Source organism: Halichoerus grypus, chromosome 6 (genome assembly GCF_964656455.1).
Source record: "Halichoerus grypus chromosome 6, mHalGry1.hap1.1, whole genome shotgun sequence".
Lineage (NCBI taxonomy): Eukaryota > Metazoa > Chordata > Mammalia > Carnivora > Phocidae > Halichoerus > Halichoerus grypus.
Genome location: NC_135717.1, coordinates 8,075,377 through 8,090,387, shown reverse-complemented (window position 1 = coordinate 8,090,387; position 15,011 = coordinate 8,075,377). Strand labels below are relative to the sequence as shown.

General features: G+C 53.9%; 1 long non-coding RNA gene across 1 annotated transcript; it reads left to right on the top strand.

Moving 5' to 3' along the window:
* The first annotated feature begins 9,282 nt into the window (after window positions 1–9,282).
* On the top strand, window positions 9,283–14,809 carry LOC118525099 (uncharacterized). Its single transcript, XR_013448449.1, has 4 exons — window positions 9,283–9,666; window positions 11,297–11,410; window positions 12,409–12,630; window positions 14,372–14,809. It is a non-coding gene; the product is annotated as an uncharacterized LOC118525099 (long non-coding RNA).
* Window positions 14,810–15,011: the final 202 nt, after the last annotated feature.

Below are 15,011 nucleotides of genomic sequence, written 5' to 3'. Positions count from 1 at the left end.
TAAGCGTCTGCCTTTGGCTCAGGTCACGATCTCAAGATCCTCGGATCGAGCCCCGCATCAATCTCCCTCCTCAGCGGGAAGCCTGCTTCTCCCTCTCCCACTCCCCCTGCTTGTGTTCCCTCTCTCGCTGTGTCTCTCTCTGTCAAGTAAATAAATAAAATCTTTAAAAAAAAAAGAATTGAATTGAATTGTAGGACACCCAGTTGGTGTCCAGAAAGTCGGAGAATTGGTGGGTGTGGGTGTGTGGGAGAAACCCACGCAATTGGTATCAGAAGAGTTGTAGGGAAAAACAGTTTAGAAGTGTCTACATCTGTCCTGCCCTCAGAGCTAGGAGTTTCCCAGCTAGGACAGGAGATGGGTGGTTTCTCTGTGTGCCCAGGGCCTGGCTGTGAGCCTGGCATGGAAGGGCTTCTTGAAAGGCCAGGGAGTCAGAGAGTGAATGGATGCATCCCAACTTCCCAAAGAGAGTGGGAGAAAGACATGCTGGAAACATGACAGAGAAGAGTCCAAAAGCCATGGAATGAGCTCCATACACGTGAAACACAGTTCACACTTGCGTTTATGCTGTCGTAGTATAAGCAATAATAGTCTTCTCATCAAGATAGAAAGTGAGAGCTAACACTAGCACGTGCACAGAGAAGGACCCGTCCATTACACCCTTTCTTTTTTTTTTAATATTTTATTTATTTATTTGACAGAGAGAGAGAGAGCAAGAGCACAAGCAGGGGAAGTGGCAGGCAGAGGGAGAAGCAGGCTTCCCGCTGAGCAGGGAGCCTGATGCGGGGCTTGATCCCAGGACCCTGAGATCATGACCTGAGCCGAAGGCAGCCGCTTAACCGACTGAGCCACCCAGGCGCCCAGATTACGCCCTCTTTCTTGACGGACCCTCTGCCCGCTTACCCAGGGAAGCCCCATGTTCACAGTGACAAGCGCATAGCTTTGTGTCACTGGGAAGACAAACGTCTTACTCCCCTTCAATTGTTGGATATACTGCTCACGGTCAGCTACGGTTCCTTTCTTGGGAAGTGTGATTATTGGGAAGAGATGTGAAAATCAAAGTCTGTGTTCCTATTTCTAAGAGTTCAGCTCAGCCAATCTAAAAATCATGTGGATAGTCGAAATGTGGCTCCAATGAGTATTTTAAATGCAGGACAGCCTGACCTTGAGGGTATTGGCCCCATGTTTAGGAATACCAACAAAACATTATTCGATGCTTATTCTTTTTTTTTTTTTTTGGAAAGAGAGAGTGCGCGTGCACGAGAGAGTAGGGGAGGAGGGCAGAGGGAGAGGGAAAGAGAGAATCGCAAGCCGACTCCAGGCTCAGCACAGAGCCCAACGGTGGGCCCGATCTCACAAGCCTGAGATCATGACCTGAGCTGAAACCGAGTCAGATGCTTAACCAGTTGAGCCTCCCAGGCGCCCCCCGTTGCTTATCCTTGAATAATGGAGTCAGCACAGTGCAATCCAGCACTTCAAGTGTTTCCTTCTTGTCAGTAGTTAATCTGTATACAAATGACACCAGCATAGATACGGAAAGTAATACGGTTTCAGGTCAGTAAATGTGTGGTGAATATGCTCAAATATTTATTTACTTACCTACCTACTTAATTTATTTAGTAAGCTCCACGCCCAACGTGGGGCTTGAACTCACAACCCTGAGATCAAGCGTCGCATGCTCTACCTACTGAGCCGGCCAGGCGCCCCCTAACATTTATTTTTAATAATATGAATTTAAGGCAAATCTGGAAATTTTGAGGACTCCTAATGCTCAGATTTGCAAGGGGTGGGAAACAAGATGATAAACATGCTCCCCTCGTTACTTGTGCCCATGGTTCACCAACAAAATAAACCTGCAGAGGAGAATCACTCCCGTAGCACAAGGAGTTTCTGTTTTGGAGAAAAAAAAAAATCTCCGTAAAAAATCTGAAAACACAGAAGACGGAAAATGCACCTAAAAATCACTGCCGTTGGGGCGGGGGAGAAAATATTGATTTCCCGGTGAAACTGTCACTAACAAATTATTATCTGCTCACTCAGAACAGCTTGAGGAAACTAGTACATACCTGAAATTCAGAGTTAAACATATTTTATTCCTTGGAAAACAGTGTTTATTGTTAAGAAGTCATGACAAGTGTATTTCATCTATGAATAAAGGCAATTTGGAGGGAGAGAGAAAGCCAGCGATTCTAACTTAGGAATTCATCGAGGCCTAAAGAAGTCAGCAAATTCAAAGGGAAATCGCCAGGAAAAAAAAAAATTCAACAACCTGAAACGTGACAGTGCCAAGCAGGTGAAATCAATGTGTTCCTGATTTAATAACACGGGACAGGACCACCAGTCGGTTGGAGAAAGAGCCCCCGCGAGGCTCAGGTAGGAAAAGGTCTCAGTCACGATGTCAATTACAGAGACGCGTGGATTTGGCTGGTATTAAAAAAGCTGACCCATGTCAACGTACATAGGGTCATAAAGCCTCATTGGCAGCCAATCAAAGCGGGATTCCTAACATGGGTGATCGAACCCACAGTGACCAACGTGGGGGACGCCGGACTGACCCACCATGTGAGGAGTAAGGACCAGAGCTGTTCTGTCATGCCCATCGGTTGGACCTTGTGATGCTGAGGCCTTTGCAGAAAAATGAAAAAAAAAAAAGCAAACCAAACTGTGACATACTTTCACCGCGTTCAGTTCTTTGTTCCATGTCATCCATTCATCTGTGAAAAGACTGGGGATTACCCAAAACACACGTAACCGGAGTGGCGAAGCAACACGGGGACACGGGGTAGCTCTCGCAAGTCACATGGGGCCAAGCATCGCCAGGCTTTATCTGCTGTGATTGAGCCGCTCGCGGAGATTTATTGAAACTTCGGAGGCAGCATTAAATGATTATCAGACACACAGGTGGCCCATGACTTGAGAATTCCTTTACACGTGCTAAATGTTATAGTTTTTTTTTCTTTTCCTGATGAGCTTCAAAGTGAAACCATAGACATGTTTCCTCGTTGCCTTCAGAAGTAAAAGCAATCTTTCACTGTTTATCATCTCAGAGAACTGATGACGATTTCAAAACCGTTTGGTAGAGAGCAAAGGAAACTTGCCAAAAACTAATCTCGGGGGTTCAAAGTAAAAACAAAACAAAATTAAGAAAAAAAACAACCACCCTTCCCTACAGAGAAGAAAAATTCTGGCATGGGGCGGTGTGTGTGTGTTGGGGGGTGCGGGGTGGGGGGAGAGCATGGAAATTCAGATAGTGCATTTTTCCCTACTTTGTCAGAACAGCATCCAACAATACGTGACCCACAAAGTGTTGGTTACTGTATTACTAAATTTAAATGCACACTTTTCTGTGCATGATCACAGCAAAACAAATTATATTTTTAAATAACTGTTTAAATGCAACGAACTGATGAGCGAAGCAATGGTTGGACATATGGGATACATTTGCAGACCCGATGTAAGAAAGACCCTAGAACTTGAGTCTCACCAGAGCTGCACGGGGGTTCAGTCTCCCCGTGACAGCTGGTGTGGATCGAAGCTTCGACACCATCACCGGTGGGGCGGATATCTGGGCTTTGCGCTCGGCCCTGGCTTGGCCAAGCCTTGTGGCAAGGGAGGAGGCTTGTGTTGGACCCTGGGCTGGTCCTGGTGGCCCACACTGACAACAGCTGGGCAGGTGCTGGTGCCAAGATGAAGGGAGTGAAGGAGCTCCGTGGTGTGGCGGAGAACCTTCTAGCCCTGCGAGGTGTGTGAGCCCAGGTTCCACATTTTCCCCTTGAAACCTTAACTCATGGGTCCCCAAACTGGCTGTCCCTGTCTCAGTGGAATGAGGTGTGCTTGTGGGAATGACAAAAATAGCAATCCTCATGTTACTTTGTGAAAACACTCACAGGTGATTAAAAAATAAGCCTTTTGGAAAATAGTTAACCGGAGATTTGTCTTAGGTCCACCGGGGGAGAGGGTAGTTATGGCTGCGTGCAAGTAAATCAATGGTCAAACACTTGGATCCTATTCAAACGAAAGATGGACTGAATGCCTGCAAGGAGAGGCAGGGTGGCGGGGCAGGACTGGCCCAAGCCTCCCTTCCGCAAACTTCAACATTTTGGGTCTGCCTCCTTCCAGAATGGGGCCCTGGGCTCCAGCTAGTGGCTGCCGCGGGACAGAGCAGGTGTGGGGAGTCAGAGGAGGACTCGGCGGGCTTTCCCATTTCAGGGATACCTCCTTTCTGTCTGCGGCCCCACTCACATGCCTTGGCCTGAAGTCCTGTCACCCCACACTGCCACCATCTCCCCTGTGTCCTCCCCTAGAAGCCACACAGCCAGCCCGGGGGTGCCTTGGAAAGGGCATGGCTGAGGGGAAGCCTGGATGCTCCCTCTGTCTTGCTGTACGGACCTTGCCCCATGACCTCTGGGAGCCTCAGCCCCAGCATGTGACATGTGACCTGCCAAGGCCTCTGCTGGAGGGCGTTAACTCACATAGTCCCTTCTAGCACCCCAGGGCGACCTACGTGACCTCTCTGAGGGAGACTGCAATCGAGTTCTCTAGAGAAACAACCGATAGGATATAGATAAAAAGAAATCAGCTCCTGTGATTATGGGGGTCTGCAAACAAAGGATCTGCCCTCTGCAAGCTGGTGGCCCAGGAAAACTGGTGAGTTTCAGCCTGAGAATGAGAAGAACCGATGGCGGAAGTTCTAGGGCAAGCCCAAAGGCCTGCGAACCAGCGGAACCAGTGCTGTACGTTCCAGGCTGAGTGCTGGAGAAGACCAAGGTCCCAGCTCAGCAGTCCAGCAGAGAGTCTGTTCGGGCCATCAACTGATTGGGTGAGGCCCACCTATGTTGGGGAGGGCCATGCTCTTGACTCAGCCTACTGATTCAAACGCTAAGCTCATCTAGAAACACCCTCACAGACACACCCAAAAATGAAGCTTAGCCAAACATCCGTGCACCCCATCTCCTGGTTAAACTGACACACAAAATTCACCCCCACAAGGGTGGTAGGCCCTGACCACTGGAGCTGTGGGCTTGCAGGTCCCATCCCAGAGCCCCACTGGTGGATTTCAGGGCCCATGTACATGATCTGCCGAGGCCTCCAAGAGAGGAACTAGGGTGGAGGAGAGCTCCCCTGAAGACCAGACAGTGAGGCTGAGCTGTAACTGGGTAAATTGTCAGCTGGGTGGGGACCCTGGACCCCCCGAGCCTTAATTTCTTCAACTTCGAACGGCAATAAAATACTCTCCTCGAGGGGGTGAGTGGGTCTCAGGTGAAACTGATAGAAAACCACTTTTTCAGCTGCAAAGTATAGCACAAATAAGACTTCACCATATCAAGAATCCCAACCTGGTTCCCATCTTCTGGCATGCTTCCTTCCCGGGGCTTTTATTTCCCCATCTTGCATAGGGCTGCCAGATAAAAATATAGACTGGATATTTTTAATATAGGCCCGTCCCAAGCTGTCCCATTGCCTGGGACACACTTATACTAAAAGAAAAAAGAAATGTGTGGGGGCCTGGCTGGCTCAGTCAGTAGAGCATACAACACTTGATCTTGGGGGTTGTAAGTTCAAGCCCCACATCGGGTGTAGAGAGGACTTAAAAATAAAATCTTGAAAAAAAATGTGTTGTTTCTTTGAAATTCAAATTTAACCGGGTGCGCTGTATTTTTATTTGCGAAATCTGACATCTCTATCTCTGCAGGAAGCCCAAGGTGAGTGCAGGCCTCATTTTAAGTACTTCCCCATGCCCTTAGATGACCAGAAGAGAAGTTTATTTACATCTCATTATCCCTGCCTCAGGTGGGGAGAAACCACAGGGCTCCAGGGAGTAAGCCAGGAGGGCCTGGCCTCACCCCAAACTAGGCTCGGTTCCTCCTGACCAGCTTGCTGCAAGAGGGATGGGATTGGGGGCTGTTCTCAGAGCTAAGGACAGCCTCCGTCCTCTAAGTAACTATTACACACCATTCTTCCTGACATGCATGTTATTTAGGGTGAAGTTACTCTTGCCTGAAATTTACTTTAAAATGCCTTAAAAAATACACTGCATTTATGGATGGATAGAGGAAGGGATACATAGATGGATACATGATAAAGCAAAATAAAAAGTTAGTGGTAGGGGGGGCGCCTGGGTGGCTCAGTTGGTTAACATGACTGACTGAGACCTTTGGCTCAGGTCATGATCTCAGGGTCCTGGGATCGAGGCCCGCGTCAGGCTCCCTGCTCGGTGGGAAGCCTGCTTCTCCCTCGCCCGCTCCCCCTGCTTGTGTTCCCTCTCTCGCTGTGTCTCTGTCAAATAAATAAATAAAATCTTTAAAAGAAAAATGCTGCAAAAAATTAAAACGAATTTTAAACATCCCGCTCGTTACAGAAAATCTCTAATCTCACAACTCAGCGATATTTTGTTGTATTTCCCTCCTGCCTTTTCCTGTGCCTTTGTTGTTTTACAGAATCGAGATCATTCCAGCTACATTCCTTCCTTCCTGCTTTTATCACACACCAACCACGGTCAGGAGTTTGTATTTATCGTGGGCCAGGCACTTACCCAGACTTACCTCATTTAATCCTCAATGTCGTAGTGAAGCATCTCCCGTGTCAACAAACCCGGTCCACGAGCGTCATTTGCAACGGTGACAGGGTATTCCGTCGCACAGAATTCTCTCACTGTTCTTGGAAGTTTAGGCTATGTCCCATTTTTTTAGCATTATATGTACAATTTCTGGAACACCCTCGGGCAGAAGTCTTGTTGCTCATCCATTGTCCCCCTTCCCTCGGGATGGCTTCCTAGCCTGAGCATTTCTCTGGCTCCATCTCCCCTTAAAGGCATTTTGATGTCCTTTCTGGGCTATGTCTTGGGGCCCCTTTGGGGCTGGAGGCCTTGCGCCCAGGCTGGGCCCTGGAACCCAGGGCGGGCAGGGCTTCACCCAGGTGCCCACAGCGAGTCAGCGCCCTGTGAGTACGGCTCCAAGTATCTCTATCTACTCTCTATCTACTGGAGAGGGGCTTGTTGGGGGAATAGGGGTCAGGTGTCTGGAGGCCCGTGGGAGTCTGAGCTTAGAGGACATCTTCTGGAATCAGGGCTGGCGGGACGTCTAGAAAGAGGGTATTCATCAGCAAAGAGCCCTAGAAGCGGGGAGAGGTCTTTTCAATTTGTTTTTATAGTTGAATGTGTCATTTAAATTCCATTTCTGGGGGGCGCCTGTCTGGCTCAGTTGCTAGAACATGTGACGCTTAATCTCAGGGTCATGAGTTCGAGCCCCATGTTGGGCCTGGAGCCTACTTAAAAAAAAAAAAAAAATTCCATTTCTGTCTAGAGTATCACCACTTTCCAATATTTAGAAGATATTTCCCTCCTGTTTCTCTAGCTCTGTGTTACACCTGGAGTTTAAACTCAGGCCGCTGCTCGAGGCTGGGCACAGGCAGGGAGATTTGAGGATGGGGAGCCTTGGGGACCACTCTTCCTTCTGCTCTGCCTTTTCAGGGAGGTGTGAGGTCCTGGAGAGCAAGGCGCCTGGGCTGGGTGACCCTGGGCACATCAGTTCTCTCCTGCTAGCCTCAGTTTCCCCATTTGTAAAGCAAAGGCAGTGCCTTCTCTTCCTGTGGGCGGTCTGACAGGGTGTGCGGCCCGGGGCCAGACACACAGTAGGCCCTCGGGTCACGAGTGGGATTGGCCGCCTTCTCTCACCGCCCCCTTGGGGAGGTCGCCTTGACTCGCAGACTTGGCTCTGTTCCATCTCACTCAGCTCTCCTCCCTGGAGCCCTGGAGTGGAATGTTTTCTCTTCCCTCCTCCTCCTTTTCCTGTGCACTGTCTGTGGGACTCCTCCAGTGTCCCGGGCTCCCCAGGGGAGGCCTGAGCCCTCTCTCAGCCCGGCTCCTGCCCCGTAGCCCACCAGGCTGTTTCCAATTTGGACGCCATGCATCTTGCCCCTTCAGATCACAGCCGCCTCTTTGATGGAACTAATGATGATCTAGGACTCCGGGGCCCCGGACCTCCCCAAACTGAGATAAATCCTGCTTCTTTGCAGACAAGGGGCCTCCAGCCCCGCAGCTGACGCCCCTCCTCCAGGCTGGACTGGGAGGGGAGGTGTCTCTGGGAGCCCCCTCCTGGAGGGCTGTGAGGGCCTCCGTGGGACCCAGGGAGACAGGAAGAGAGGGATTTCTCCAAGGCTCAAAGAGGGGGTCCCACCACTGGGTGGGGGGGAGGGAGTTGGCAGGTTTGCAAAAGAGCCAAGTGCAACACGCCCACGCTGCCCCTCAGCTACCCTGGGAGTCACTGGGATTGACTGGTCACTCTTGAGCACGTTGTGCCTCTGAGCCAGTCCACCGGGTGGGGGAAGCGGTGGGCACCATGTTTCCAGAGGTTGGAGGGCTTACGGAAGAGCCAGCAGTGAGGGGAGCGGAGGGGCAGAACCTTCTGATTTCTGGCCTCAAAGCCAGCACCCCCTTTCTTCTCAGCATCCCAATGCTGCCCCTCCACGTTCTTTCACTTCCTCCTCCTTCACCCCCTGCCGCTGGCTGCCTGGATTCCACCTCAGATGTATCCATGTAAAAACTCAAAATTCATTCAGGTTTAACTAAAGAATGTTGGGTGTCACTTCCCCCCCAGCAAAGGGCTCCATCAAACCACTGTACTTGAACATCCGAAACACGAGTGGCCCTCAAATGGGGAAGCAAGAGCTCACCTGGGTCCTCCCTTTGGGGTTGAACTCCCAAAGGGACACCTGGCCTTGCTCCTCAGCCTTCTGCGTGGGTGGCTTCAGAGACCCCAACAGCCTGGGCCCCTGCCTATCTACCCTGACCCGTGTGACCCGAAGTTCTGAGCCCTGTAGCTTCTTAGAAGAGGCCTCCACCCAGACTGGTGGTGACCTTTTGCAGGGGCCTGGGGAAGGGATGAAGGTTAAGGGAGGAGAGTGTGGAAGCTCTACCCAGGGGGCTTGTGGGGGGCCAAGCCTGCCTTGTCCAGCTCTGCCACTCTGAGCAGCTTCTGCCTGGAATCCCACCCTGGAAGCCCTCTCATCTTTCCAGGTAAGGGACGTGTGGTCCCACTCTCCTCTGGACTGGGAACCCTGGGGGGCAGGGGCTGTTACTGCTTGTCCTTGAGGCTAGCCCTTTGCTCAGGGCCTGGGCCTACAGCCGGTGCCCAATAAATGTTTGTAATGTGGAGCTCGGTGCCCAGCATGCTGTTCAGTCATCCGTCAGACAGCCATGGCCCCCGGAAAGTGGGCTCTGGGGGAGGTGGCCTGGTGATGCGGTGGGGGTCGTGCAGAAGCGTCATGGGGGCGCTCGGAGGTCTTCCTGCCACGCCGGGCTAGCCCACACACGGACCCTCGACCCTCGACCTTGGCTTTGCAGAAGGTCCCTGGGCTGTGGCTTCTCACCCCGGGACGGCCGCCAGTGCACCCGGAGGAGGAGGCGTCTGCAGTCTGTGCCCATCACCTGAGCAGCACCGGGCGGGGAGGATAACAATTATTGGGAGAGGTTTGGGAAAAAAAAAAAAAATCATTATCAAATAACTACAGCTTGAAAAAGTTGGCGGGCGGGACGGAAAACGCGGCCTGGATCGCGCCGGGGCGGCCGCCGCCGCTCGCACGCGCCCCGCGGTAGCCAAAAATGGAAGGAAGCACATCTGCAACGCATTTGTGTGATGTTCACCTTTGAGACCGCGCGGCTGGATGGAGGCGGTGAGTTCACGCGAAAGGAAAAACTCTTTAAGAGGGCTCTCCTTCGGGGACCTGTCGGGCGCGGGCGGCCGCGGGGCTCGGGCGGCGGGAAAGGGCGCCCCCTGCCTGGCGCGGGCGGAGCGGGGACGCGCGCGGGGAGGGGGCGGGGGCACCTTCTCCGAGCCTCAGTTTCCCCGTCTGGACAACGAGGGGGCTGGTTTTTCAGGGCTTTTCCACTGGGGGATGTTCCAAGAGTCTCTTCTTGTCATTGGTGGTTCTCTATGCGTCCCTGATGGAGGGAGTGGGACCGGCCCTTGGGTGGGGAACGGGAGAAGCCCTCCTCATGTCCTGCGGGTTGCTGGGCTGCTGTCATTGCATTCCCAGCCCTGTCTCTACATTCCAGAGCCAATGACGTCTTCTGGGTGAGCGTTTGTCTCCTGAGCTGGGCCAGATCCACCTTCCCGGGCAGTCACTGCTCAGTTGGCGCAGGGGAATGCAAGGGGCCTTCGGTTCTCAGGGTTAGGGGTGATCCGCCCCCTCCAACCTTCTCCTTCCCAGCCGAATATTCTCACCTCTGGGGTCTTCAACACACCCCTCCCTCCCTCAGGCCCCAAACATCCCTGTCTCCCCTAAAGCCCCTTTGTCCTGATACCCACCTCCTGTCCACCTTCCCCCTGGGGATTTCCTTCTCCAATGGTCCAGCCCTCAGCATCCCCCCTCCCCTGGCGCTTTTGGGGTGTCCCAAGCTTCCCCACCCTCACATCCCGGGAGGGTCCCACCTGACTCCAGGGTAAAAGCACATTGCAGGCTGACTCAGGCTTCCAGGGAGCTTCTGAGCTTCTCAAAGTTAAAGGGGAGGCAGGCTGGGGGGAAAGATGCAGGAGTGAAATGCAGGGACTCTCTTCCCTGGGGATCCCCTACACACACACACACACGCACACACACACACACACACACACACTACCCCACTTTGCCCAGGAGAGGCACAGCCGGGAGCAATCTCAAGGCCCAGGATTTCTGCCCATAATATTATGTCCCTTGCAGCCTGGGCCCACGAGGAGACAGAAAGCACTGGGAAAATATTATTAGGTGGAGTCAAAAGCAGATAGCCCCTTTGCACAGATCACGGTCAAGTGTGCACTTAAACACGTTAAAGATGGTAAGTGTTGTGTTATGTGTATTTTACCACAATTAGAAAACAATTTAAAAAAGAAGCAGAGCAGGGACTTGAACTCAGGTCATTTGGCCCCAGAGTCTGTGCTCTTACCTCTGTCCTAGACTGCATACCTAGAAGAAGGGCGATAAATATTTGTTGAAGGAATGAATGGGGAATGAATGAATAATTTCAGAGGCTTGCACATATGTCAGTTTCCCCCCCACTCCCTGGCGCCTCAGTGTCCCCGTGTTACCCACAGCCTGGGACACACGCCGTCCCCGTGTGTGTCGTCACGGTGGTGGTGCGTGAACACCAGGCTCCCCGCACTTGCGGCTGTCTCCTTCCTTCCCTGGTTTCTCGGCTCTCCCTCGAGCACCTTTGGGGCAGCGCTGCCCAGCCTGGTTGTGGGGAGGGGAGGCAGCCAGGCAGCCAGGCACCGGGGACGGCCACAGGGACGGCCACTTGGGGCTCTCACATTTTCTCCTTCCTCCTCAGTGTTGCTTTTTCCTGTACACCTCACCTCTAACGTGACCATGACCAGAGGCAGTGTCTGAGAGATTGCTCGACCCTCTTCAGCGCTAACTTCCTTCCTAGATCTCAGTCCGGCGGGTGAGTAGGGTTGGTGGGATTCCATTTAGACCATTCCCCTGGGTTTTGTGGCATCTCAACTAAAGTCCGGGATCCAAGAGTCTGGTTCTCTGAGCCTCACCTGGCTGTAGGAGTCGGTTTCTGGATAACAGGTAAGAGAGTCTCTTTTGCCATCACTGGTCAGAGTTTGGTCAACCCAGCCCCACGCCGTGCCTCAGTGCTGGGCTGCTGTAGGAGCATTTCTCCTGGTTGAACCCAAGGCATCTCTCCCTCTCTTCATTCACTGCATCTGCTCCTTACCTGGCCCAGACATGGCACAGGTTGAGAGGATTGGACAGAGAAGTTCAGGGTTAGCCAGACCTGGGTCAGCCTTAAACTTGGACCCCGGACAGACCCAGAGGGATGATCAGGGGGCTTGGGAGCTGGCTGGCTTACAGGTGATTGGTGATCACAAGTCCCGACCCTCGCCCTCCCAGGGTGAGAGAAATGTTTAGTCAGGAGGTAGTCCCTCAAGTGGATGGATGGACATCTAGGGGCAGGAGCAGATAGGAGGAGGGACCAGCAGCCTGGCAGCCATGAGTGAAGCAGAGGTTAGGGCTCTGGGGTCTGGGCAGGGTGGGGATGAGCAGATGTGGAGAGGGTCCCAGATGGCCAAGTGTTCTGAGCAGATTGACAAGGGCAAGGTGGGGCCCAGGGTGATGTGGGGCCCAGGGCCCGGGGCTAGGTTATAACTTCGAGACCCCCCGGGAGGATGTAAGACACCTTTTAGGACTGGAGACCCGGTCAGACAGAGCTCACACCATGGGGCATCAAGAGCTCTTTGCTAGAAGATTGCTGGGAAGTGGAAGGAGGGGGAAGGGCCGATTTCTGTCGCAGATTCTCCTACTTTGCATTCATCATGAATAACCCAGAGCTCCCGGTTCAGGGGCCAGAGCAAGCCCCTCAGCCCAGTAGACCCAACCACGTCTCAGTTATCCACCTGGTGGATTATTTGCAAACCCCTGCCTTTTCCCCCGCAGTTGGAAGGAGCTCAGGGCAAGCTGAATCACTTCCACCTGCCTCAGCTGGCCCTGTCTGGAAGATGCAACCTGACTCTGGCAGGACAGCTGGACATGCCTTTGACATTGACCGTGAGGGGCCCGCTTGTCCTGTCCAGTCTGGACCCAGGGCCCACCTGGGCTTGCTTTTCCCCACCTCGTTTTTCCCAAGAGGCTGGTTCTGGCACCAACTGGCACCAAATGGTAAACAGCTCAGCACAACCCCCCCCCCCAAGAAGCTTAAGATAAGAGACACCCCTACGGGGAAGGAAGAAAAAAACCTAACAGGAAGCCAAGTGGGTAAACCGTTACTGCAACGATGTGAGGGCTGTGTCTCTGTCCTGGGCGAGAGACACCGCGCCTTTGGCTCCCAGGCTGGGGCGGTGGGAAGTCACAGGGGAGAGATCTCTGTGCACCTGGGTAGGGGGCGGGGGGGGGGACCAGGGAGTGGAGTCACCAAGTCAAGCCCTTCCTCTCGTGAGCCTCTGGGTCCTGCCAGGGTCCCTCTGCAGGGTCACTTCTGAGAGGCCTCCTGAGGGGGAGGCAGTCGGGAGGCAAAGTGACCAGGAGCAGGGACCCTGAGGCCGGACAGGCCCACCCTGATGTTGCTGAGCGTCCTTGGGAAGTCACTTGGCCCTCTTGAGTGCCCTTCTTGGGACCCTTCTGAAGGTACCCCCTGAACCACGTCCTGGGGATATTGAGGGAAGTGACTGACATGATTAACCCACCAGTGCCGGCCACCCCGTGAGTGCCCCATAAAGGGTCCCCGCTCTTCTTTCCAGCCGTGGCTGACTACTGCTGTCTGCCGGAGACGGGCTGGTTGGTGCCTGTTGCAGGTCTGGAACCTGGGGGGAGAAAACGGCCTCAACCATCCAGAGCTGGGGAAGCCCCCTACCCCCACCCTGAGCACCATCTTATCGCAGAGACAGAGAGAGAAAGAGGGAGACAGCGAGGTAGACAGAGACAGAGAGGTCTTAATCCTAGCTTGAGAAATATGAATCAAGCACCTTTTTTTAAAAGATTTTATTTGTTTATTTGAGAAAGAGAGAGCACGAGCGGGGTTTGGGGGGCAGAGGGAGGGGGAGAAGCAGGCTCCCCTCTGAGCAGGGAGCCCGATGTGGGACTCGATCCCAGGACCCCAGGATCATGACCTGAGCTGAAGGCAGACGCTTAACCGACTGAGCCCCCCAGGTGTACCTGAATCAAGCACTTTTAATTCAATGCACCCACCGTTGATTAAGCACCTAATGTGCATGGGCTGGGAGCTTGAAAGATGGCAGAGTTGCGGGGACACCGCGTGTCCTCAGCAGCTCACTGTCTGGTGGGGGAACTGGAAACTACAGGCTGTGGGGGGTCAGGGAGAACAGAGAGCCGAGCATGGGTCGGCGGGGGAAGGTGACAGAAAGGAGGGTCCCTGGGCCCGGGACCCGGTCACCGGGTTCCATACATGACCCTGACAGCAAGTTGGCCTCCCCTGGAGGTGAAGGAATGAAGTGCAGGCCAGTGACTCTGCTCGGCCTGGGAAGGGGCGTCCAGGCCTCTCTCTCCCCACCCTCTGCCCTCCTCCCATGCTCCCTGAGTCGCCCCGCACTGCCTCCATCCCCTCTTCCCGCCCATGCCTCTTCTGTCCCCCAAACTGCGGGAATGTGCACCCCTGTGGCAGAAGAAGTAGGGGGTGGGCTGTGGGGGGGGCGGGGCCAGCCGGGTCTCCCAATGCGGGGTCCCACCTCCTAGGAACCCTGAAGAGCTGCTTCCAAGCCCCTCGGCTGCCGCGACAGCACCCACTCACCCATCTCTCCCCCATTCTGTCCCTTCGCCCTCCGGTACTCACCTCTGAGCGCCCGCCCGGGAACCCCGCTGCCCCTAACACCCCTGCCTGGACGTCCCCAGGACAGGCCCAACTCCCCATGTCCCCAGCTCAACTCTGCCTGTCTCTCCTCTCCAGAAACGCCGCCACCGTCCACCCCGCTGCTCAGGCCGGAAACACCTCCCTCCCTCCCTCTCGCCTTCGGCTCCCCATTGGACATCACGTGGTGTGGGTTCCAGCTCCAAGGTGCACCCCCCATCAGCACGGCCACCACCCCGGTCTCCGCTGCCACGGCCCACGTCTCTCCCTGCTGAGAACTTCCTAACGGCTTTCAATGAGATTTAAGATAAAATCTGAATTCTGTGCCACAGCCCACAAGGCCTCCTCCATGATCAGTCTTATGTCTCCCTAGACCGGAGGCTCCGTGATGGCAGGACGGGGCCATTTCTACTCACTTGGCAGTTCATACTGCCTGGCGCATAGTGGGCACCCAGTAAATATTTGTGGCTCTAACTCATTGACTGACACGCTCGCTCGTGTTCTCCCTCTACGGCTGTTCATCCAGGCCCTCCCCTGTGCCGTGTCCTGCACTGGTTTGGGGAAACAGGGTAATGGGGAGAATCAGAGGCCCTTCCTTGGCCTGCTGGTGTGCCCAGGCTGGGGAATGGGTGACACAGAGTACCAAGCCCAGGACACAGGGCTCCGTCCTCCAGAATCGCCCTTCCTTACCAGGCTGCGGCTGTCTCGTCCTCTGTGAGTCAGGCCAGTACGGGCTTAG